The 26,362-nt window shown below is 42.3% G+C and overlaps 1 protein-coding gene and 1 long non-coding RNA gene across 2 annotated transcripts in view; one reads left to right on the top strand and one right to left on the bottom strand.

Annotated features, from left to right (window-relative positions):
• Positions 1 to 12,867, bottom strand: part of LOC131200633 (uncharacterized) — an 88,628-nt gene extending 75,761 nt beyond the window's left edge. Inside the window, exon 1 of the long non-coding RNA XR_009155673.1 lies at positions 12,735 to 12,867. This is a non-coding gene — a long non-coding RNA (uncharacterized LOC131200633). The remainder of the gene's footprint in view (positions 1 to 12,734) is intronic.
• Positions 1 to 26,362, top strand: part of CTNNA3 (catenin alpha 3) — a 1,121,082-nt gene that overhangs the window by 1,031,332 nt on the left and 63,388 nt on the right. The window lies entirely within an intron of this gene.

The following is a 26,362-nucleotide window of genomic DNA, read 5'->3' as shown; positions in this document are numbered from 1 at the left end:
AAGCCATGCCTTTCTTACGTACTAGATAGATCCTGAGAGATTCTAGGATGTGGCTTTCATGAACCTCTTTCTCCCCTTCTCCATCCAAGTTGGGACTGTGCAGTCTCTTAACCAGGGCCTCTCTGAAAAAGCTTTGTGTTGTTAAAGGTCTCCCCCATTTGACCTCCAGGTGCATGTTCTACCATACAATGTTTGTTGTGGAGGCCCAGATAGGGAAGAAAAAGCATCAGCTTAACTACAGCAAACTAGAGTGCCTATGTCGTGTCCCACCCTCCACTCCGACAAACAAGTCAAGGAAGTCCGTAACAAACTTGGCAACGAAGCCTCTGCAGCTTGCCAAGTTCCTTCGAAGCTTATCAGGGCAGGCAGGAGTCCAAGTTGTGACTTCAGCGATAGGGTCCGGTATCAGCAAACTCGATAAGACTTTGCTTGACTCAAGGTTGGAAGATTTGATAAGACTCGATAAGACTTTGCTTGACTCAAGGTTGGAATGCCAAAAGCAGGTCCTTTATATAGGCTGTGGGGTGTGGCTCCATGACTCAGCATTTATCCAGGCTGTTGTGTCTCGTCCGATCTCACCACAGCCGGGGCCTTCTTATCTGCTTCCGAACACGGAGGAATGTCCTAGTATGCCTCCCGGCCCCAGCCCTGCCTCCAAATCCCAGACAGGCTGAAGAGGAGGAAGTATCTCCAGCCCCCAGCTCTGGCTCCATGCCCAGGCAAACGGAGCAACTAGACCCCTCCCCCTCCTCCACAGCATGTGAGCCTGAGGGAGGTCAATTGCCAACAGCTGCAGACTGGAGTGACCCTCGCGTCAGAAGACTTGATAGATGGAGGCAACAGAAGGAAGGGAGGGGCAGGCCTGGATAAGTGCTGAGTCATGGAGCCACACCCCATGGCCTATATAAAGGACCTGCTTTCTGGCATTCTCTGAGTCAGGCAAAGTCTAAACATATCTTGCTGAAGTCACTTGCTGGTCTCCTGCCTGCCCTGAGGACTTTGCTAGGACTTTGGCAGAGCTGCAGAGGTACGCCTGATTCGGATTTCCCTGACCCGGCTGTCAGCGGAGGAGTGGGACACGACACAGGCCTGCTGGATAAAGGCCTTCCTTCTGCTGGCGTCGCCTCTCAGATCTGCGGAAGCAAGGATCCTCCCACTTTGAATTGTCTTTAGCTGGATCTGCTGTCTGGGAAAGGAGGGGGTCAGAAGGAGTAGACCTGAGCAATTCCAACACCTGGCTGGCTTCCTGCTCTGACGGCTGAGCCAAAGGAACACACGCTGTATGAGTGAGATTTATTGGGCTACTCCTTTCACTCCTGGAATCGTCTCCGGGCATGGGGCCAGGGCCGGGGGCTGGAGGCATGACAGGCCATTCATCTTCATTATCAGACTCAGAGATTGATAACAGGCCCGGTTGGAGACGGGAGGGGCCGGCTGAGGAGAGGAGGGAGGACGAGTCACAACAGGCTAGGATGGATCCAGGTTCTTTCTTTTTTGGTCCTGGTTTGGATCAAAGACAAGACTACCCCAAGACAGAACCAGTACACAATTTGGGGCTCTGAACTGTTTGAAGAGCAGGTGACAGTTGTGGACGAGTAAGGATATATGTGAGATTTGTAGTTTCGTGTTATGTACCAGTTCTGCCCTTTCCTGGATCAGGAGGCGCTTGGCAAAGTGACTCATGCTTTGGTTACTTCCTGAATGGATTACTGCAATCTACTCTATGTGGGGCTGGCTTGAAGAGCATCCAGAAGCTTCATTTGGTCCATAATCCAGCAGAGTGAGCAACTGTGGGTAAACTCATGTCATCATGGCAGTGTCACATGATGTATCGGAACTTTTTTTCCCCCTTCGCTAAAGCAGGTGTGGGCATGGCCAACATGTGATGCATTCAGGCTACAGGCCAGGAGTTTGACAGCCATGCTGTAAATATTTACATGGCATAGACTCAAGGTATTTGAAGGACTGCCTAGTAATATTCTTTCTCCTCTTCTCTGCTCTGGGTCCTGTTGTGGCCCGTCAGTGGCCAACAGAGCTGGCAGCAGATTCAGATAGTGAGGAGGTTGGGGAGAGCAATGGGCCAGTCCTGGACTCTGAGGAAGGCCCAGATGAGGGCTCTGAGTCAGAGGCAGAGATGGGGCAAGGGCCATCTGGGAGTGATGCGCGGACTCCAGAGCCTCCATCAGAAAGCAGAGAGGCAAAGGAACAGGAGGAGCCTGTTCCTAGTGCACACATGAGCTGCCAGAAGGCAAGAGCAGCTAAAGCAAAAAGGACAATTTGGGAGTAAGGCCAGGAGATGATTGGCCCCTCCCATAAGGCTTAAAAGAACAGCAACGGCTCTTGGTCTCTTTGTAGGAAAGCAATATTGCTGCCTTTGTTTCTAGCCATTGTCTCTTGTTTCTGAACTTCATGGGGCTTTGCCAAGAAAAGCCTATGGCAGGGTGCCAAAGAGGACAAAGGTTTGTGATAAGGCCGAAGGACTTTTTCTGAAGGATTTGTTTTGGAATTAATTTGGACTAAGTTGAGAATGAAGTAATTCTGAGCTGTTCTAATAAAATGTTTGTGTAGGACTGATTTTGTCTGGTAATAGCTATTTGGGCCTAGGTCACAATACTGATGAGTGCTCTGCGTCGGAGGCAGAGATGGGGCCAGGGCCATATGACCGGTATCAGCTGCCTTCGGAGTCAGACATCAGTGAGGCAGACAAATAGCTGGAGCCTGTTCCCAGTGTGCGCATGCGCAGACTTGCCAGATGAAGGGAACAGCTAAGGAACAAGGGTCAACTTGGGAGTAAGGCCACAGATGGACGCTGAAGGCCCCTCCCATAGAGAATAAAAGAGGAGTGAAAGGGAAGAGGTATTTGCAGGCAACAATTAGTTCATTCCTGCATTTTTGCCAAGCATTGCGGTGTCTGAAAGATATCGGCCTGGCTACTCTCCAAGCCTGATAAAGGTCAGCCATTGTGAACTATCTTGAAAGACTGTGGGAGAGGAAATACTTTGCTGGAGGGGAATTCAGTGTAAATTAAATAAAAGGGGTTTATCGGGACGAGGGCTCAACTTCATGCTGCTGGGGAAGCCTAGGTCAGAACAGGTCCCTTCTACCAGGGTTTGTCACTAGCGGGACCCAGGATCATCTCTTTTCTGCAGCTGCAATTGCCTTCTAGAACACAGGACCACTTGAGGTTAGGTTGGCTCCAACCTAATGTTCACCTATTGGAAAGCTCTGAAGGCTGTTTTCCTGGCTACAAAGATTGGGGGACTAATTGGGCCCCTCTTGGTGATGGATGGTATCCGGCAGTTCCTTTTTGGTTTTGATATGTCATTTTCGATATGCATTTTTATATTGTATTTTTTTTAAAAAAATCTTCATTCGCCACCCAGAATCACATTAGTAAGATAGGCAATCATTTAAATTGATTTAAATAAATATAATCAAAAGAACACATTAGCCTTTGAAATATTGTTGAGGAGGATATTTTCCTGGTGGGTCAGAGATAAGTATGTGGGGGGGAAAAAGACAGATCGAAATATTTGGGTAAGCGATTGTAATATATAATGAAAATATATATTTGAACGATGGATTACTAAGGTATTAGGAACTTTGAAAGGTAATTAGACATCCATATTAATAAACACCTGTCACAACTGTATAACAGATGTTCCAAGAAGGTATCAAATGCAAATTTATAAGATATTTCACAGTGTTGTTAATTACATTATGTATCGTGCAATTTATTTTTTTATTTTTGTTCTGTTTCAAAGGTTTTATGAAAAATGGAAGTATTTTGGGAAAGATAGTAAATTCGCTTTTGGGGGAGAAAAAAAATATTTATTTCTGAAAGTTTAACTGGTGCACATCCAAACTGCTTTTACAGTATTTGTGGCTTGAACTCATGGCTTGCAAATGACTTCAAATTGAATGTCTTCCTTCTTATGTCTCCTCACTCACAAGGTCTCCAACCCTGGAACCTGGTGAGCATGGGCATGCATAGTCGGTTCCAAAGTGGTTCCTTTGCTTTTTGAAATTAAAACTCTTTTAAATGATGGAAATCAACTAGAAATCCTAAACCCCTTTATCTAGTTACTGTCAGCAACCAAAAAGAAAATGATAGGCATCAAACATTGATACCATGATTGAAGTGAACTTTTTTTCTTTCTCAACAAAATGGCTGACACTCAAATCGGGCGGTTCTACTTATTCTCATGCGACTTCTGTCTTTGAAGTCATATGGAAGAGTTGGCTAAAAGTACATTTTCAAATGCATTCAGTGCCCCTTGACAATATGGCGCTGTTCGTATACTGTAGTTTTTTTTTTTTTCCTGCCATGGTTTATAAATGGTTTGCTGTTACCTTCAACTTTTCCTGATCAGCCTTCCATCCTTTATAAGGTAGGTAAAATGAGGACCCAGATTGTTGGGGACAATAAAAGTTGACTTTGTATATAATATACAAATGGATGAAGACTATTGCTTAACGCAATGTAAGCCGCCCTGAGTCTTCGGAGAAGGGCGGGATATAAATTCAAAAAAAAACAAAAAAACAAACATGCTTTCTCAAATTATGCCAACATCACTTAGATTGTTGTAGGCTACTTGGGAAGAATTCTTACCCAAGAATTCAGAGGATTATGGGTAGTGATGGGATTCAGGTGGTTCGAGACGGTTCAGGCGAACCGGTTGTTAAATTGCTGGCTGGACCCATCCTTCCCCGCCCCTTCCAGGAGTCCTCATGCACCCCGTTTTGGCTCCTAGGTAAGTGCAGGGAGGCCTACTAGGCCCAAAATAGGGCAAGGGGGGGTGCGGCGCGGACCCCCACCCCATCCCTGTGGCCTGTTTTTGCTCCCAGGAGGCTGCAGGAAAGCCTACTATGCCCAAAATGGGGCATAGGGGGCGGTGCCCTCCCATGGCCCATTTTTGCTCCCAGGGGGGTGCAGGAGGCTGAGTGCTGCCTGTCACAACCTCTGGCCACCCCCACCATGGCCACCCCCGCCCAGCCAGTCATTAGGGCAAAGAACCAGTTGTTAAATTATTTGAATCCAACCACTGATTATGGGTGTTGCATGACAGAAGGAACCCCTACTCCATCTTCTAATTATAAGACCCTATGGATAATTTTATTATTCATTTATTTATGTTCCGCTTTTATATCATCCTCTCAGAAGGTAATTGCAATCAGGCAACCCAGTCGTAATCATTGGGTTATTCTGATTTGCCTTCAAGTTGTTTTGAGAGAGCAAAGAGTAACAATACTGCCATTGCATTCCAGGAATCAGAATACTGTTAACTTTCGGGAGATAAGGCTAGTTTTTTGTATTTTTTTAAACAACAACTGGCCATCTCTGATTCTGTCTATTAAATTCTTTAATAAATGTATTGACTTGTAAATTGAAATTGATTTAAACGTTTTGCCCAGTGCTGTTCCCCTTTAAACATTCTGCTGGGTGCTGTAAAAGAACTTAGAGCTGACCTTGAGAAAGATATGAGAAAGTAAAGTGGCTTTCAAGATTGATATTGGTTTTTTGAAGTAGACCAGTTCAAGAAACGTAGAGACAAGACAGATACTTGGAACATATTTTATTGCAATAAGGCAAGGTACAGAATTTTTTAAAAAAACTGTCCAAGCTCCTCCCCAACTCGTCTATGTACTTATATGCAATTTGGATTCTTAAACCAATAGATATTTCTCTCTAGCTTACAGGGAAGATTAAAACATCCACCAAAACCCTTAAAAATTCATCAAGAGGTCTTTAAAAAAAATAATTTTATTAAGAATTCTATTAAAAGATAAAAGTAACAAAGAAACCTAATAGATTTATTTTATTTATTTTTATTTTCATCAAGCATGTATTTTATGACAGATACAAGTGTAAACATAATTATAAATGCATGAAAAGGATAGGAATAAAAGAAAACATTAGGACAGGGATGGTAGGCATGCTGGTGCATTTATGCATGCCCCTTAAACACCTCTTAGGTGTTGTGGTCCGCCAGCAGCCTGCGGAGCTGGCAGCGGAGTCGAACAGTAAGGAGGGTGGGGAGGACAATGCGCCAGTCCTGGAGTCAGGGGAAAGCCCGAATGAGGGCTCTGCATCAGAGGCAGAGATGGGGCCAGGGCCATCTGGGAGTGATGCACGGACTCCGGAGCCTCCAGAAGCGGACAGCTGAGAGGCTGTTGAGAGCAACAGCTGTTGGGTTCTTTGTAGGAAAGCAATGCTGCTGCAATTGTTTATCTCCTGTTTCTGAACTTCGTGGGGTTCTTGCGAAGAAAAGCCTTTGGCAGGGTGCCAAAGAAGTCAACAGTTTGTGATAAGGCCAAAGGACTTTTTCTGAAGGACTTTGTTTTGGACTTAATTTAGACAAAGCTGAGAATGAAGTAACGTTCAGCTGTTCTAATAAAATATGTTTTTTTAGGACTGATTGTGTCTGGTAATAACTACTTGGGCCTAGGTCACAACATTAGGAATGGGGCGAGGTCTACAGTAGACAGTCTAAGGTTAAAGTTTTGGGGATTTTGGGAAGAAACCACAGTGTCAGTTAGTGCATTCTGGGCTTTACAACTCTGTTACTGAAGTCGTATTTTCTGCAGTCTAGTTTGGATCGGTTTACCATGAGTTTGTATCTAGTGTGTGCTCTTGTATTGTTTCGGTTGAAGCTGAAGTATTCATTGGCTGGTAAGACATTGTAGCAGATGATTTTATGTACTATGCTTCGGTCAGACTGAAGTCGGCATAATTCTAAGTTGTCTAAACCCAAAATTTTGAGTCTGGTGGCATAAGGTATTTTGTTGCGAGCGGAGGAGTGGAGGACTCTTCTCGTGAAATATCTCTGGACTTGTTCGATTGTATTAATGTCCAATATGCAGTGCAGGTTCCAGACAGATGAGCTGTATTCAAGAATTGGTCTGGCAAAAATTTTGTATGCCCTAGTTTGCAGTTCAATATTACCGGAGAAGAAGCTGCGCAAGATTAGGTTAACAATTCTTAATACTTTTTTAGCAATGCTGCTACAGTGAGCTCTGGCACTTAGATCATTTGAGATGAGTATGCCAAGGTCTTTGACAGAGTAAGGGTCACCTGTTAGGTCGTATCCGTCAAGCTTGTATTTTGTGTTCTGATTTTTTTTTGCCAATGTGTAAGATAGAGCATTTGTTGGTTGAGATTTGGAGTTGCCAATTGTTTGACCATTCTGACTCATAGTCAAGGTCTTTTTGTAGAATCACAGCATTGTCAGTGGGGTTGAATAGTTTTACTTCATCCACAAAGAGAATGCAGTTGCTTATAATATGATCACAAAGGTCATTTATATAAAGTATAAAGAATGTGGGTCCTAAAATGCTGCCTTGGGGGACACCACTGTTAACAGGTGCAGGGTTAGATAAGGCATTCCCTATTTTAACTACTTGCTGCCTGTTTGATAGGAATGCAGCTATCCACTTATGCAGGAATCTGGAAATGCCATAAGATTTTAGTTTTAGAAATAGCTTGTCATATACCACTGAATTGAAGGCTTTACGTAAGTCTATATAAATTGCATCTATTGATTTACCCTGGTCGAGTTTTGAAATCCATATGTTTTTGCAGTGTAATAGTTGCAGATTGCAGGACAATTTTTTTTTAAAGCAAAATTGCTTGTTAGAGAGTAGGTTGTTAGTCTCTAATGGATTGGTTTATGATTGATTTGAAGGTGACACAACATAATGAGATTGGTCTGTAATTATCGACAAGGGCTGGGGTCATCCTTTTTGAAGTTAGGGATGACTGTGGCTAGTGATCATAAGTTAGGTAAGGAGCTGGTTCTGAAAGATATTTTGTAGATTATGCTAAGTGGTTCTGCTATGGTGGTTGAGAGCTTCTTTAGGAAGTAGGCACATAATCTATCAGGGCCAATCGATAGAGATGGTTTTAGGTTAGGTTAGGATGCCTTTTCAACAGCATCTTCTGTGAAATCGACATGTAGTAGATCGTTGTGTGTACTTGTGGTACGTTTGGGAAATGAGGGGCATGAGCCATTGCTGTTTACAAAGACTGAACTGAAGAATGTGTTGAAGAGGTGCCTCTAACGGTTTCATCATTACAGTCTTTCCCGTTTGGTCCTTTTAGTGGTGGGATGGATCTTGAGTCTTTTAAGTTTGTTGTTTACAAAATTGTAGAAGGCCCAGGTGGATTTAGTGCATATTAGGTTTTCCTCTTGTTTGCTGTGATAACTGATGCATTCTGCCTTTATCTGTCAGCGTACGGTTTTGTAGCGACTTTTGAAGTTAGCTACATAGCCAGTTTTGTTTTAGCGCCAAAGAGTTTTTTTATTATTATTGAAGCTTCATTGTTATGGGTAATTTATTTTTCCTGGTTTTGGGGGTTATTAGTGGTATGTATAGTTTGATGATTCTTTTGACTTCTTGCAAAAAAATGTTATAATGGTCTTCGGCAGTGATGCAGCCAGTAAATAGAGTTTGCCAATCAAGAGATGAAAGGTCACCAGTTATGAGATCATAGTTAGCTTTTCTAAAGTTATACTTTGGGATTCCATCATTATGATTGTTTATGTGAGGATGTAAGTTGAGATAAAAGAAGTACATAGATATATATAAAAGGAAAAATGCTGGGGGGAAGGAAGTAGGAAAAAAACAGATATAAGGCAGATAATAAGAAAAAGAAATTTTCCCCTTAATCCTCAGTAAGTATATAAATATTAACAATTTATCCCTGTCTCTTAAAATAAAACCGGATACATCTTCATTCCATACCCAACCCAGTGTTCTATAAACTTATTTCTGAATCTTCAGCTTTTCTTAGTAATCAACAAAGATCCAGTGAAAATTAATAAAAATACCTAACAACATAAGTATATAATCCCCCTTTTCCATTTAGTCTAAAACCCCTAATCCCTCTCTTAATAATTAAGCATTACCAAAATATATAAAGTTGAAAGCCATTAAACATTACCAGAAATAACTCCTGATTTACATATCCAAAAACCATTATGTAAATATTACAACCTAATTCATTATACCACTGAACATTTACAAAAGAGAAGCTATTCAACCCAGATAACCATTAAATATCACCAAAAATAGCATCCTATTATTTCATCTTTAAAGTCTCAGAGATAAAATTCTAACTCCTATTTTCTTCTAGTTTTTTTTCCTCCTCTTGAAATTATTTTTATTTATTTTTATTTTATTTATTTGTCATAACAGTATATATAAGCATAAGCATGAAATAACTATACGATATATAAGCATATATATAAGCATAAGTATGTAATGACTATACAAAATTGGATACAATCAAGGGAACATTAGGACAGGAATGGTAGGCACGTTGATGCTCTTATGCACGCCCCTTATAGACCTCTTTGGAATGGGGTGAGGTCAATAGTAGATAGTTTTTGGTTAAAGCTTTGGGGATTTGGGGAAGAGACCACAGAGTCTGGTAGTGCATTCCAGGCATTAAAACTCTGTTCCTGAAGTCATATTTTCTGCAATCAAGATTGGAGCGGTTCACATTAAGCTTAAATCTATTGTGTGCTCGTGTATTCTTGTAATTGAAGCTGAAGTTGACTTCAACAGGAAGGACATTGTAACAAATGATTCTATGAGTTAAACTCAGGTCATGTCGAAGGCGGCGGAGTTCTACATTTTCTAAACCCAGGATTTCAAGTCTGGTGGCATAAGGTATTTTGTTGTATTCAGAGGAATGGAGAACTCTTCTTGTAAAATATTTCTGGACCCGCTCAATTGTATTGATGTCAGAGATTGGTGAGGGTTCCAAACAGGCGAGCTGTATTCTAGAATTGATCTAGCAAACGTTTTATATGCTCTTGTTAGTAGTGTTTTTATTATTATCTTTATCCAAGTTCACTCCATAAATCGCTTGCATTTTAATTTAAAAGGATACTCCTCTTTGCTCTTTGAATTTTTTTTTTTTTTTTAATTGGCCAAGTGTGATTGGACACACAAGGAATTTGTCTTGGTGCATATGCTCTCAGTGTACATAAAAGAAAAGATACGTTCATCAAGGTACAACATTTACAACACAATTGATGATCAATATAGCAATATAAATCATAAGGATTGCCAGCAACAAGTTATAGTCATACAGTCATAAGTGGAAAGAGATTGGTGATGGGAACTATGAAACGATTAATAGTAGTGCAGATTCAGTAAATAGTCTGACAGTGTTGAGGGAATTATTTGTTTAGCAGAGTGATGGCCTTCAGGAAAAAACTGTTCTTGTGTCTAGTTGTTCTGGTGTGCAGTGCTCTATAGCGTCATTTTGAGGGTAGGAGTTGAAACAGTTTATGTTCAGGATGCGAGGGATCTGCAAATATTTTCACGGCCCTCTTCTTGATTCGTGCAGTATACAGGTCCTCAATGGAAGGCAAGTTGGTAGCAATTATTTTTTCTGCAGTTCTAATTATCCTCTGAAGTCTGTGTTTTTCTTGTTGGGTTGCAGAACCGAACCAGACAGTTATAGAGATGCAAATGACAGACTCAATAATTCCTCTGTAGAATTGCTGTAGAATTGCTCTCACATTACTTCTGTTTTTGATTTTTAAATAATTGTTCAATTCCACTTGTAAATGCAGTATTTCCATCTCTTTCCTGTAAATTGTAATTTGTAAATCCATGTTAAAGTCCCTTTCAATTGTGTTCTAAGGAGTTTGTTCATCTTTAGTAGTAACTTTTAGTTCCAGTGAAAAGTTAAATTGCTCAAGCACTTCTTAAGCCCCTACGTTTAAAAGTTTTCTTTAAAGAAAATGGGGTGCTTTAGTAGTCGCCCTTCAAAGTCTGGTTTTGCATTGAAATGTAAGCAAAACAGATTTTTTTCCCCCCACTCTAGAGGATCTTTCTAATTAGTTTCAAAATCTTTCTTTAAATCAGATTCATGAAGTGTTTAAACCCTTGAAAAACAACTCTAGAGCCACCGCTTTGTTGTATGTTACAAAAAGTTACAAAAAGAAAATAAAAATCTTACAGAACTGAAAAAAGTAGTTTTCTTTTTATTATTAAACAGATTGAAAGAAAACTCCCCACCCCCCCTACTTGTAGACTTGGGGTTAAAGAGACAGTCACAATGGAATGTGGAAATGACCTTGGGAAATGAGGGGAAGAGATGCTGCCTAGGAAACAGTCAAGAGAGGCTGTTTCTTAACAATCAGAGAAAGAAACTTAGGAAGGACCTGCCTTAAAAGATTAAACCAGAAGTGGGATTCAATTATCTTCCCTACTGGTTCGCAAATGTGAGCGGACGCGCCATCCCTGCGCATGCGGATGGCCTTCTGTGCAAGTGCAATAGTTGTGCATTACATCTGGGTGGGTGGGTGGGTGGAGCCTCCCGCAGTCGCCGCTACCAGTTTGCATGATCCGGACCGAACTGGCTGAATCCCACCACTGGATTAAACGGTTAAAACTGGCCATGATAAATTTTTGTCTTTAGATTTTCAAGATTCCATTAATATACCCTTATAAAAAAGTACAGTTAGTTCATCTTGTTATGTTTTCTTTCTAGTTTACCTGAGAGGGCTCACGCTGTACAGAAAGATAAATTGTGATTAAAAAGATAAGGTTTTGGTCAAATCTTGAATCTACAAAAGACTTCATTTACAGCTCAGAACACAACGGGACCTGCAATTCACAGCTGATTGCAAGAGACTGTAAGGACATTGATTTCTGTCACGTATTCACAGAAATCAAACGCTGAGGCGATCAAAGCTGGTCTCATTTACTACAATGGCACAGTTTTAAAGCACAGCTTTAGCATGAGTTCAAGTCACCTCAGGGGGTGGGCTTCAGAAATCTGAGCAAAGGGTTCTCTGCCCGGCTGCTCTGTATGTATGGCCATGGTGGGCATGGCCTAGCCAGCCTCCTGCACCATGGCGAGGGGGGGGGGCGTTTTTGTCCTCTCCGGGCTCCAGAGGCTTTTCTCGAGCCTCCGGGAGGGCGAAAACGGCCTCCCCAGGCTCCGAAGGCTCTCTGGAGGCCGGAAATGGGCCCATTTCTGCCCTTCCCAAATTTCTGGTAGGCCCATTTTTCACCCTCCCCGAGCCTCCATGTGCGCCCTGGACTTACCTGCATCCAAAACGGGCCGCATGGAGATCCCTGGGAGGGGAGGGGCAGGGTGGGCAGGGCCAGCCAGGAGTGGGATTTGGGGGTTCTCCGAACTGCACAGAATCTTAGCTAGAGGTTCTCCCGAACCCCTGCAAACACCCAACAGCCCACCCCTGAGTCACCTGGCCAGGAGCTCGTTCAGAATTTGTTCCCTGTGCATGGCCGTAGGAGATGTTTCAAATATGCCTCCTTCACTCCAGCCGTTGCAGCAATTATGTAGCCATGAGATCAGGAAAGGGCCTTGGTTGCAGATATGCTAAGATGCGATCATTTAACTGGCAAAATGTCTATGGAGTTTCTCCGTCATTCAGGTTATCCCAAAGGTGCTTTTTTGCAAGAGGCAAATGGACTTTCTGGTTTGTCTTCAAAGACTTTTCGCTTCTCATCCAAGAACCTTTAGAGCTGAAGAAGCATCATATCTTCAAAGAAAAACCAGAAATCCCAGTTCTCTTTGAAAAAAGCACCTCTGAGTTAACTGGCAAAACTTGCAAGAGGCATTAAATGCCTGAGAGAAGAGAACCCTGCAGCTGGAAAATCATCCTCATGCAGCCAATTTTCCCCCAAGACTTTGCAGATGCCCCCAATAGGTACAAAGACGTGGAAGGTGGTAACAATTCACTTACGGTATTTCCTTCTCGTTTGAGTAAGGAACAAAGGGATTTTTGTTATTCCAGGATCCTCAATAGTTGCTGCTGTTGGCCAGCTGGAGGTGAATGTTGACTGACTTGTGGTGTTCCCTGATTTATCTCAGCATTTCAAGGCTAGGAGAAGAGAAGATAAAAGCTGGTCAGTCTCATATTACCTTTTGAGAACTTGGCAGAGGAAAATGATACAGTACAGAAATGCTCATGGAAATTAGCCAGTGACTGGCAGCTTTCACACTTCCTGGTTATTGCAGTGAAAAACATTAATTGGTTGATTAGTTGTGAAACATAAGTTTAACAGATGGATCAGTGAGCTAATGACACACATACATATATACATACCCCCCCACACACACATATTCACAGAATTACAGATTAATGTATCTTTTCTTTTATGTACACTGAGAGCATATGCACCAAGACAAATTCCTTGTGTGTCCAATCACACTCGGCCAATAAAAAATTCTATTCTATTCTATTCTATTCTATTCTATTCTAAACAGAGTTGGAAGGGACCTTGTAGGTCATCTAGTCCAATCTTCCCCCCTCTTCTTGTGGTCCACCAGTAGCCTGCGGAGCTGGCAGTGGAATCAGACAGTAAGGAGGCTGAGGAGGACCATGGGCCAGTCCTGGAGTCAGGGGAAGGCCCAGACAAGGGCTCTGCGCCAGAGGCAGAGATGACCCCAGGGCCATCTGGGAGCGATGCACGGACTCCAGGGCCTCCAGACACAGACAGCAGAGAGGCAGAAGATGTGAAGAGCTGCCAGAAGGCAAGAGCAGCTAAAGTAAAAGGGATGACTTGGAAGTAAGGCCAGGAGGTGATTGGCCCCTCCCATAAGGCTTAAAAGAGCAGCAATGGCTCTTGGGTTCTTTGTAGGAAAGCAATTTGACTTTTTCTGAAGGACTTTGTTTTGGAATTAATTTGGACTAAGCTGAGAATGAAGTAATTCTCAGATGTTCTAATAAAATATGTTTGTTTAGGACTGATTGTGTCTGGTAATAACTACTTCAGCCTAGGTCACGACACTGCCCAAGCAGGAGATCCTCCACCATTTCTGACAAATGGCAGTCCAATCTCTTCTTGAAAGTCTCAAGTGATGAAGCTCCCACTACTTCCGAAGGCAAGCTGTTTCATTGGTTGATTGTTCTCACTGTCAGAAAATTTCTCCTTATTTCCAGGTTGAATCTCTCCTTGTTCAGTCTCCATCCATTATTCCTTGTCTGGCCTTCAGGTGCCTTGGAAAATAGCTTGACCCCCTCCTCTCTGTGGCAGCCCCTCAGATATTGGAACACTGCTATCATGTCTCCCCTGGGCCTTCTCTTCACTCGACTAGCCATGCCCAATTCCTGTAACCGTTCTTCGTATGTTTTAGTCTCCAGTTCCTTAATCATCCTGGTTGCTCTTTTCTGCACTATTTCTATTTTATTAATCTATGTTATTAATATAGGGCTTTTGTGATACCTTATGTTAGAATTGGCAACAAGTGGCACTCCAGTTGCTAACTACATCCCAGCATCCTTGAAACTATGGCAAAAAATTGAGGGATACTTAGTATCTGCAATGCCACAAGTTTTGTAAGATAAGGGAGCTAATGTCTTCCAGTACCACCATTTCCATAATTTTTAACACATAATCATAATGATCAGAGTTTATGAACCTTGTACTCCAAAACAGGGTGTAGCTCCTTATTGAATGCTTGCTTTCAACCTCTGATGGATGCTAATTTCTGACGATTAATACTAATTGAGAACTTGGAAATATTTCAGTTTATTTAAACTTTCATGGATAGGTGATTTGAAAGAAAGAATGGTAAAGAATAGAAAGTCAGTGTCTTGGCCTATCACATCCGTCATTCTGTTCTCTCATGATCTCTTAAATAAACCAAGGTCTTCTAGACTAGGTAATTTAACAGCAGCCTCTAAAAACACTACTCCATGGACCATAAATAAAAATAGTTCCCCAAAGAACTGGACAGAAAGAGAGTTGGAATATATATGTAATTTACCATGATCATAAAGGTGAGTCTCTGGATAGCTAGCTCATGAGTGTATGATATGTGACTTCTGGTAGCCCTTCCAAATAGAGACCATATGGTGCTTTTAAATGAGGGGCAAATTGGAAATATTCACAGGCATATATCCAGATTTAGGTAAAGGAACAGATAGATTCAGCGTACAAATGAATCGTGATCTTTATTTTTTTCCAGGAGATTAAAATTGTTTACGTTTAGAAAATGGCTAACCAAAAGTAGGGCATGGGATTGTTACATCAACTACAAAAACAACTACAGTATTTGTAGTTCTGTTTCCTGAGATGCAGCTACAGAAGGTTGTAGAAGGATGTAGAGGAGTGGGCTGCTACAATGAAGGGGGCGGGGTCAACCTATTTTTCAAGGCACCCGAAGGCAAGGCAAGAAACAATGGATGGAAACCAATCAGGTAGAGAGGCAACCTAGAACTAAGGAGAAATTTCCTAATGGTGAGAACAATTAACCAGTGGAATGCCTTCAGAAGTTGTGGGTGCTCCATCACTGAAGGCATTTAAGAAGAGACTGGACAGCCACTTGTCTGGAATGGTACAGGGTCTCCTGTTTGAGCAGGAGGGTGAACTAGAAAACTTACAAGTTCCCTTATTGTGTTAAGGATGTTTCCCTGAATCCAGAAGTCCCTCTCCTTTTGGGTCCTATTTGGGCATATTTGATATACTAAGACAGGGGTGTCAAACTCAAGGCCTGGGGCCCGTATCCAACCCACAGGGTACTTAGATATGGCCCATGGGGCCACCCTGGAAACAGCAAAGGACCAGCCTGCAGTGCTTCTGCTAGAGAAAACAGCCTCCCGAGCTCTGTTTTCAGCTGCCACGACAACCATCTGCCTCTGACCGTGGCAGCTGAAAACGAAGCTTGGGAGCCTGTTTTCACTGGCAGAGTGCTCGAGCCACCATAGGCGCCCCCGACAGGAGTGACGTCGAGTGGTGTTTAAAATGGGTGGTCATACACATCTTACGAAATGAAATGAAATTCAACAAAACAATAACAAAGCCCCAACCATGATAGTGGAAAAGGCAGAATTTTAAAAAAAACAAAAAACGAGGGAAGGAATTGTAAAATATTAAAGAGAAACAAGTCTCAACCAGGTTACTTTCAAAGCCTTGTTATTTCTTACCTTGTTGTAAAACAAAAACGCCATCACAATTTAAATGTTGGTAAAATGCAACAACCACAGCAAATTCCAGTGCCAAAAAATGACCAGACAGAAGTGATAACTGCATCATTATCGACTTGCATTTAACCCAATAATGTTACTTGCAGTATTTGTATGATATTATGTTATCAGCAGTGATGGAATCAGCCAGTTCGCACCACTTCGGGAGAACCGGTTGCTAACTTTCTGAGCAGTTTGGCAAACTGGTTGTTGGAAGAAATCATTAGGGCAGAGAACCGGTTGTTAAATTACTTGAATCCCGCCACTGGTTATCAGCCATATGTCACCATTTATCTAGGAGCTTTTGTCGATACGTTGATATTGGTACCAGTGGTGGGTTTCAAAACTTTTTACTACCGGTTCTGTGGGTGTGGCTTGGTGGGCGTGGCATTGCTTGTGGGCATGGCAGGGGAAGGATACTGTAAAATCTCCATTTCCTCCCGATCAGCTGGGACTTGGGAGGCAGAGAATAGATGGAGGCCGGGACAGTCAGAATTTTTACTACCGGTTCTCCGAACTACTCAAAATTTCCACTACCGGTTCTCCAGAACGGGTCAGAACCTTCTGAAACCCACCTCTGGTTGATACCCATCAACAATCTATTAATGCAAACCATGTCTATAAGAGCACCAGCGTGCCTTCCGTCCCTTTTCTAATGTTCCCTTTAATTGTATTTATTTTATGTATTCAATTCATGCTTATAGTTATATATATATAAGCACTCAACAATAAGTACAATAAGCACATACTCAACAAATAAATAAATAAATAAATAAATAAATAAATAAATAAATAAATAAATAAATAAATAAAAATAAAAATGTGTTACTTTTTCTTTCCAGTGTTATATGAATACTCCTTTAGCCAATCCCCATGTCTGAAAAGTCAATGGGTTTTTGAATCAGACTTCACAAAGTCAAGAAGAACATTGCATTTTTAACCCATGGTGATTGATTCAGTGTCGTATTATCAATCTAACTGATGTCAACCCCAAATGTGACAATCACACGATAAGTCCAAAATAAATAAATGAGTTAATATTGTATGTCCAAATAGGCAAACTGCCAAAAGCCCTTCCTGGCAAACATCCAGAAGCCACAAAAACAAAAATGTAGACAAAGCAGAAGATGAAGCAGAAGACACAGCTACAATGTTTTCCAGCAAAGGCCAAATGCTGGTCTGCTTTAAGCCTTATGGGAGGGGCCAGTCATCTCTTGGCCCTCTCTGCTTGAGCTGCTCTTGCCTTCTGCCTTCTGGCAGCTCTTCTCATGCATGCATTAGGAACAGGATCCTCCTGTTCCTCTGCCTCATTACTATCAGTGTTGTGTCTACGCCCCCCAAGCCAGGCCCCCTGCCAGAAAGTGACTCAGAAAGTGAGGGGGAAGGGTCATCAGGACTTACCTCTGGAGCACCGGCTTCCCTGGCTCAGCTCCAGGAGCCAGAGGCAGGCCAGGTGGAGGAGATAACGAAGCCTCCATCCCCTGACTCTCTCCCCCCCCCCCGGCCACACCTCCAGACCCGGTTGATGGCAATCAGGCGTGGCTGGACCCTAGGTTTCGTAGGCAGGAGAGGTGGGAACAACAGAAGCGGGGTGGGGCAGGCCTAGGAAGTGCTGAGTCACGGAGCCACACCCCACAGAGTATAAAAGCAGTCCTGGCTGCTCTTCTGCTCCGTGACGAGCAAAAATTGAGCTGAACACTTTGACTCGGAGAAGTGAGCTGAACATTCGGCCTGGACTGCTGACTTCCTGGTTGCCTGGCAACCCCAAGATAAAAGAGAGACTTTGGCAGGCAGCTGCAGATTCCCTGCCAGGACTGATAGCAGCCGTGAACTCAATTACTGGCTCATTTAGCCAGCTCGTGTGGCTGAGGCCGGGAGGGGACAGAACAATCAGTTTCTGGAGGCTCTGAAGTCCGCACCTCACTTCCCGATGGCCCTGGCCTCACCTCAGCCTCATCGCTGTCCGACTCGGTTGCCAACTCCGTAGGCTGCTAATGGACCACAACAAAATGCTCAATAATGGTACAATATAGGTAGTCATTGACTTACGATCATATTGGAGCCCAAAATTTATGTTGCTAAGTAAGACAGTTGTTAAGTGAATTTTGCCTTATTTTATGATCTTCCTTGGCACAATTGCTAAATGAATTACCACAGTTAAGTTAATAACATGTTGTTAAGTGAATCTGCCTTCCCCATTAACTTTGCTTGTGGGGAGGTCGCAAAAGGTGATTACATGACCCCCGGGACATTGCAACCATCATAAATATGAGTCAAATATGGGCCGGGCATGCTGTTGTAGGCATGTGTGCAGGAAAAATAGCTGTTCCTCGGTAGTAATATGCCTATATGCAACTTTCTCTTATTTTCATGCTTTCTGAAATATTTGATGCCCATGTATGATACCAATAGAAGACAATATTTGTAGCTCAGGGTTGGACTGTGAGTTCTATGTGTGTCGTGTCCCACTCCTCCGCTGACGGCCGGGTCAGGGAAATCCGAATCAGGCGTGCCTCTGCAGCTCTGCCAAAGTCCTAGCAAAGTCCTCAAGGCAGGCAGGAGACCAGAAAGTGACTTCAGCAAGATATGTTCGACTTTGCCTGACTCAGAGACTGCCAGAAAGCAGATCCTTTATATTGGCCATGGGGTGTGGCTCCATGACTCAGCACTTATCCAGGCCTGCCCCTCCCTTCCTTCTGACGCCGCCGCCTATCAATTCTTCTGAAGCGAGGGTCACTCCAGTCGGCAGCTGTTGGTAATTGACCTCCCTCAGGCTCACATGCTGTGGGGGAGGGGAAGGGGTCTAGTTGCTCCGTTTGCCTGGGCATGGAGCCAGGGCTGGGGCCGGGTGGTGCTCCCTCCTCCGCAGCCTGTCTGGGCATGGAGCCAGGGCTGGGGCCGGGAGGTGCCCCCTCCTCCTCAGCCTGTCTGGGCATGGAGCCAGGGCTGGGGCCGGGAGGCATACTAGGACATTCCTCAGCGTTCGGAAACAGATAAGAAGACCCCGGCTGCAGTGAGAGCGGGCAAGACACAACAATGTGCTCTCCAAGCTTGGTGGTTTTTTTGCAGACGTTTCATTGCCAAACTAGGTAAAATCATCAGTGCTAGAAGGAAGTGGGATCCTAGCTTTTAGCACTAATGATATTACCTAGTTTAGTAATGAAATGTCTGCAAGAAAATCACCAAGCTCAGAGAGTACCAAGGACCTTACAACTGGAGGAATTTGTGGATAGATTCTTAGATTTAAAGGAGTGGTTTGTTCTTTAGGATTCAGTCAGGTAAGGCTACTACTTTAAACTATGCATCATTTTAGATCTTAGTTAAGAACTTTTTTTAAAAAAAAACCACTTGTACACTTTAATTGCAAGGCAATTAATTGCAAGGCCAATATTTCCATTAATTTAGCTACTTACCGTATATACTCGAGTATAAGCCGAGTTTTTCAGCACGTTTTTTGTACTGAAAAACGTCCCCTCGGCTTATACTCGAGTATATACGGCTTATACTCGAGTTTTTTTTTTCTTCTTTTTTTCACATTATACCGGATGGCGCAAACTTGGCGGGCTTTTGCATTAGCGCGGGGGAGCCCTGCCGGTGCAGTGGGGGGGCGGGGCGGGGGAGCCGCCAGCCTTCTCGGCTGAGGGAGGGAGGGTTTCCCCGACCGGTAGCTGCCTCATTTCCCACCCTCGGCTTATACTCGAGTCCCCAGTTTACCCCAGTTTTTTGGGGTAAAATTGGGGACCTCGGCTTATACTCGGATCGGCTTATATTCGAGTATATACGGTATATTGAAATCATGCATATGCCTGAAGTCTAGTGAAGTGGCAGGTAAATAATTTGGCATACTTTAATGTGTCTTTGGAAAGGCAAGGAGAATGTGAGAGAATGCCACAGAACAGAGGGTTTTGTGTTGTTATTGTTGTTGTCATTGTTGTTTTACAATCAATCAGAAATTAAGAGAACAAAAGAGGAGATTAGGAAAATGATGTTGTTTAACAGTAACAGTGTTCTCATTTCCTGTCTTATTTTCATTGCAGGTTTATCAACTGCCTTTGAGGTTTACGTCAGATCTATGTTACATCTCCTCTTTTCTGTGTAAAACAAAGAGGCTTTTATTTTTTAGATGTTAATTGTAATGTCTTTTTAAAAAAATATTTTAATGGTGAATTATGGTGTAGCATTAGTGTTTCTATAGGTCATAGTCCTCTTTCTTTCTGGGCTGTTTCAAACAAGAAAAAAAAAATAGGCCCCAATTTATAGCAAGTTGTACGCAGTGGTGGGTTTCAAATTTTTTTACTACCAGTTCTGTGGGTGTGGCTTGGTGGGCGTGGCATGGAAAGGATACTGCAAAATCCCCATTTCCTCCTGATCAGCTGGGACTTGGGAGGCAGAGAATAGATGGGAGTGCGGCCAGTCAGAATTTTTACTACCGGTTCTCTAAACTACTCAAAATTTCTGTTGCCGGTTCTCCAGAACTGGTCAGAACCTGCTGAAACCCACCTCTGAGTTGTAGGCATAGTGGCCTCTGATGACTTAGTGAACCAAGCTACAGAGCGTGGGCTACAAAACAGTAACCAGAAGGTGAAGAATATTGGAAAATAAGTACTACAGCATTGCAATGTAGCTCAAAAAAAAAAAAAAAAAAAGCAGAAGAGGCAACAGAGATAATTGCATTATCCCAAATAGGCACAGAGAGAGGTTAATTTGAAGGGTCTGCCAGAACTGGGCTCGCTTTGAGAGATAATCTGACGGACGGCAAGTAGCTGAAAAAAATAATAGGCACTGTTACCATATAAACTTAGAAAAAAAAATTCAATTCTCGGCAGGTACCTCAGAAAGAAGGTCACCTGATTGCAGAGATGGCAAGTGGGGCACTAGGAAGAAGGAAAGAAAGGCAGTTTGCCCTCAAATTCAGCTTGGAGTACTTATCTCAGGGAGATCAGAAGATGGTTGACCGATAAGAAAATATCTACTGGGGCAACTCATAACCGAGCAGGACAAGGTGGAAAAAGAGCCAAGTTCCCCCCTGTTCTTATTTATTTATTTATTTATTTATTTATTTATTTATTTATTTATTTATTTATTTATTTATTTATTTATTTATTTATTTATTTATTTATTTATTTATTTATTTATTTATTTATTTATTTATTTATTTATTATATTTGTATACTGCCCTTCTCCCGAAGGACTCAGGGCGGTTCATAGCCAGTAAAAGACAAAATACATATAATACAAATTAAAAACTATATAAAAAACTGATTCGATAATGGCCTAAAATTTTTAAATACAATTAAAACCCCATTTAAAACCCCTAATTAAAAACCCTAGATTAAAACTATGTTCAAGCTAGTCCTGCACGTCGAAACAACAGCGTCTTCAGCTTGCGGCGAAAGGTCCGGAGGTCGGGGAGTTGACGAAGCCCCGGAGGCAGCTCGTTCCAGAGGGCGGGAGCCCCCACAGAGAAGGCCCTCCCCCTGGAGGTCGCCAGCCAACATGTATTAGTAGAATATACACACTCAACACTTCCATGACGGTTTTGGAAACCCCCGTAGAAGATGAATCTTCAGAAGCACCAGCTGATGGAGTCTTCCCTGATGGAGAAGATTTAAGGCTCAAGGAAGGAAGATACATACTGAATAAACAAACTTGACAAAGGCTGTGAAAAGGGAAACCTAGCTGCGGTCAAAATAAAAGTATGTTTAGGAAAAGCTGAAGATGAAATGAAATACACACAAGATTTATAAAACTGCTGAAATGTCTTTGGAGTATGACTTTGAGAACAAAATAATTTCTGGCAAATTCTCAGTCTAGAGTTAGCAGCTGGCTGGGGCTCAGATGTTACAAATGTTTTCACCTCACTCACCCATTCCCCAGCTTTTAAGCTGATCGGGCAAATCATGTGCCGTGTCAAAGAGTCCTAGGATAGTTTTTTTCCTCACAGGAAACAAATACTATGTCTTGTTTGTCTGCTTGCAGTGTCAGCTCACAGGCAAGGTGATAAATGTCCTAATACAAAATGGATAAAGACTTTTTTATCCCAGCCTCAGGCCCTACGGCTGTGGTGCAATAATAAAATTAAAGTTTATCTGCATACTCTTTCATTTCATTTAATGTATCTAAGGATGAATAATGTGGAGAGGAGAGCGATCCCTGGTTTGCCTCTGTCTAGTGCAGGGGTCAGCAACCTGCGGCTCTGGAGCCGCATGTGGCTCTTTCATCCCTCTGCTGCAGTTCCCTATCGCCAGTCAGCACCACAATTCTGAGAGGAGCTTCCGGCGGGGTGGGGGTGGGGGGAAGCAGTGCATGCCAGGAGGAGACTCTATGGCAAGGAGCGTTTTTTCCGGTCAGCTCCACAATTGATAGGGCTTTTGGTTAGGACTGGTAGAGGAAAAAGGACGTCACTCTAGGAGGAAACTCTATGGTGGGGGAACCGGACTTCTGGTCGGTATAGGAAAAAGGATGCCACGCTAGGAGGAGACTCTATGATGTGTGTGTGAGGGGGGTGGATCAGACTTCCAGTCAGCTTCAGAATTGAACGGGGGGCTTCCGGTTTGGACCTTTGTGGCTCTTTGAGTGTTTAAGGTCGCCGACCCCTGGTCTAGTGAAATGGTAACTACCTCGGCCCACTGCTTTCAATACAGCTGATGGTCTTTCTCTTTACAAGAAGAGGCATTAAGGTTTCTTTTAATCATCCCACCAGCAGGTTTTTTCTTAATTGTTCAACAAAATGAGCTATGAAATCCTAAATGGAAATGGTCAACCTTCCTAAGGCCTTTAATTCATGTTTTACAAGCTAAGAAATAGGTATAATGACACTCTTTTCATTAATATATTCCTTTCTACTAGCTTGTCACAGCAGTTTCATGCTGATCACTTATGTAAGCTTGAGGGGGAAAAAACCAGAGCTTTCTTAGCTGTTAATAGAAACTTTAAATTATGCATTTCTACTTACTCTAACTAAAATGTTCTTTCATTGAAGGCTTAAACAGCCTCCCTTGACAATAAAAGGTAATCGTTATGTAAATAAATTAACTAAAATTGCCAGTCAATTATTTTCCCCATATACACTCAAAGTTAGTACTGTATACTATTGATTAAGTTATATAAAATCTCAGAAACATGTATATTTGTGTTCAAATATTATTTCAGTTTTGAAATAATATTCAAATTATTTCTATTTCACCTAAGTGCTGGAAAATAACATTTTTCTAGCTCTTCCCCTTCCCCCTTTTCATGCCCTTATTTTCCCTCCTCTTACCTTTGATGTACACTTCTACTCCATGGGGGAGGATAACTAATAGTAAGGTTAAACTAAGCTTTAATTGTCATTCTTAATGAACGCTTCAGTAATTGTCCTGTTTTTCTGTCATAAAATATTTTTACTGCTTAGCTGCATATAAGCAATGATTTCAATGAATTTCATCTTCCATCATATATTCTGTCTACATTGAGCCCTGCAGGTAATTTACTAGGTTATAAAAGGATTACAAGTCAAATAAGCCATGTTCTTCTACCTCTTGCTATGTCTGTGGTAATGAATCCTAAAGTGAGACATTTTGAGGATTAAGGAGGAAGAGGAATTTTGAATCAAATGGAAGAAGCCTGTCCTTTATCATGAGAAGAACAAAGAGTGGGCCCTAGGTCATGCAAGTTTGGAGTAGGTATCCAATTTCCCCATTCAATCTAATGAAAGAGAACTTAAAATAGATAATTTTCTAAGCTGAAAAATTCCAGCAATGCTGATCTCACCTACAAATTTTATTCTGGCTTCCGTGAGCTAAAAAATTTAGATTGAAGTCACAATCGAAGGTTGTCAGCATGGCAAAATATTTTCATCCTGCTACTTTGAGTAGCCATGGAGTCTATACTATAAAAGGTAAATGTTCCCTTGCACATATGTGCTAGTTGTTGCCGACTCTACGGGGCGGTGCTCATCTCTGTTTCAAAGCCAAAGAGCCAGCGCTGTCCGAAGACGTCTCCGTGGTCATGTGGCTGGCATGACTCAACGCCAAAGGTGCACTGAATGCTGTTACCTTCCCACCAAAGGTGGTCCCTATTTTTTCTACTTGCGAAAGTTACGTGCTTTCGAAACTGCTAGGTTGGCAGAAGCTGGGACAAGTAACGGGAGCTCAACCCGTTACACAGCAGCACTAGGGATTCGAACCGCTGAGCTGCCGACCTTTCGATCAACAAGCTCAACGTCCTAGCCCCTGAGCCACTGCATATTTTTCGGAGTATAAGATGCACCTTTTTCCCGCCAAAAGGGGGTGAGATTTTCGGTGCATCTTATACACCGAATGTAGCTCCACCCACCCACTGGCCCCTACCCTTTGGCCTCTGCCTCCCAGCAATTTACCTCCTTGCAGCAAGCAGCAAGGCAAAACAGCCCATTTCAGCTTCAGCACAGCCTAATTAGCACAAATTGATCATCGTTGGATCGGTCTCCTGACCCTCAGCTGTTTCAGGCTTCAGGGATTGCCATTGCCTATTGCTGCGTGGGCCTCTGCTGCTTGCTGCAAGGAGGTAAATTGCTGGGAGGAGATTTTTTTTTCTTGTGCTAATCAAGCTATGCTGAAAACGAAAATGAAAGTAAAGCAGGATGTTTGCTGTCTGCTGCAACGAGGCAAAATTGCTGGGAGGCAGAGGTAGATTCTTTTTCTTGTTTTCCTCACCCAAAAATGTAGCGGCGTCTTATAGTCCTGAGCGTCTCATACTCTGAAAAATATGGTATATTCCTCCAGTCCAATTCAATAGATAGCACCAGGTTTTTATTCTTTTTTACTCTCTCTCTGCTGCTGTGGACATACACCATCCACCATTTACCTCTGTATGTACCTCAGACAAAAACACAAATCTAAGTCAACATTAAATGAACTGGGGAGATTCAAACAAGTTTTAGTTTCAATGAACTTGCAGCCCAAGGTAACTGAAACTGATTCCAAGGGTCAACATTGGGATCAGAGCTATGAAAAGAAGTTTTTACTGCCCTCTCTATTTTCAATGCGTTGGACCTTTTTTTTTTTGTCCATTTCCCTAGATGTCCATAAGTGGAAAACGCTAGCAAGAAGAGTGATAAATCTAGCTTTCATCCAGGGTGTACTTTTATAATGGATTTTTTTTTTACTTTAAGAACTCAGAAAAGAACTCTGGCTTTCCAGACAGAAAATATGAAGATATTTCTACTTCAAAGTTTTGAGATTTGGTATTGCTGGTTCCTTGGTTATCTAGGTAAAGGTTCCCCTCGCACATATGTGCTAGTTGTTCCCGACTCTAGGGGGCGGTGCTCATCTCCGTTTCAAGGCTGAAGAGCCAGTGCTGTCCGAAGATGTCTCCGTGGTCATGTGGCTGGCAAAATCCAAAGGCACACGGAACACTATTACCTTCCCACCAAAGGTGGTTCCTATTTTTCTACTTGCATTTTTACATGCTTTCAAAGTGCTAGGTTGGCAGAAGCTGGGACAAGTAATGGGAGCTCACCTTGTTACGCGGCGCTAGGGATTCGAACGATTGAACTGCCGACCTTTCAATCAACAAGCCACTGAGCCACCGTATCCCTCTGATCTAATTATCTAATTTATCTAATTAGTTATCTAATTACACTAATTATTTCTTCCAATTGTTCCTGTATCCAATTTTTGTACATCTTATTTTTGCCTTGCAATAGCATCTAACTTTAGTTTTGCTCTTTCCTTCACCCTTCACCCTTTTAATATCACTTTTGGTATTATCTATAGAATTATCTTTAGGTCACTCTGTGTCATAGTACAAATGCCATAGATGCAGAAATGGCTAGATCATTTTTCCTACTGTCTTCAGAGATCTTTCCTTCATTGAAAGCAAAAAGAGAGCTACTATTATCTTTAGAGGTCTAAAATTACATTGTATGTTATTTGGACAAGCTGAATAGAAAATAATTACTATTTTAGTAGCTTAGTGCTGTTCATAATCCAATGACTGTTGCAGCCATTTCTAGTCTGTATCGATTATAAAAGTCATCATGAAACCTGCCACATCTTTTCTATTTTCTAACATCCCCAAATAACCACAATCTCTTACATTGTTCTTAACATCTGCAAATAAAAATTTTCCAATGTGTTCCTCTCTAAATGCTGAAACTCTGGAACTGGCAAACACTACCTTCAATAAAGCATTGCTTATATATTGATTTGTTTCTAGCCTCTGTGGCTCAGACTAGTAAGACAGTCTGTTATTAACAGCAGCTGCTTGCAATTACTGCAGTTCAAGCCCCACCAGGCCCAAGGTTGACTCAGCCTTCCATCCTTTATAAGGTAGGTAAAATGAGGACCCAGATTGTTGGGGGCAATAAGTTGACTTTGTATATAATATACAAATGGATGAAGACTATTGCTTGACATAGTGTAAGCTGCCCTGAGTCTTCG

The sequence above is a fragment of the Ahaetulla prasina genome, chromosome 6, assembly GCF_028640845.1.
Source record: "Ahaetulla prasina isolate Xishuangbanna chromosome 6, ASM2864084v1, whole genome shotgun sequence".
Taxonomy (NCBI): domain Eukaryota; kingdom Metazoa; phylum Chordata; class Lepidosauria; order Squamata; family Colubridae; genus Ahaetulla; species Ahaetulla prasina.
This window is presented reverse-complemented; position numbering and strand designations above follow the sequence as displayed.